A 301-nucleotide genomic window follows, 5' to 3' on the forward strand; every position below is an offset into this window, starting at 1 on the left:
ACACACACACACACACACACACACACACACACACACACACACACACACACACACACACACACACACACACACACACATGTATATGTACAATATCTCTATATTATATAATATACATCATATATATATAAATTGATATGTATGTATATATATATGTATATATATATATATATATATATATACATATATTAATTTATATAGGCAATAACGTGCCTACGAAGTAAAGGAATACACCTGTGTTTAGTGTAGGCGAATCCATCTCTAGCGCATGCGTTGTTCTAGCTCTGGGAAAAAAAAACCTTTC

This window comes from Micromesistius poutassou, assembly GCF_964030765.1.
Source record: "Micromesistius poutassou genome assembly, chromosome: 13".
Classification (NCBI taxonomy): Eukaryota; Metazoa; Chordata; class Actinopteri; order Gadiformes; family Gadidae; genus Micromesistius; species Micromesistius poutassou.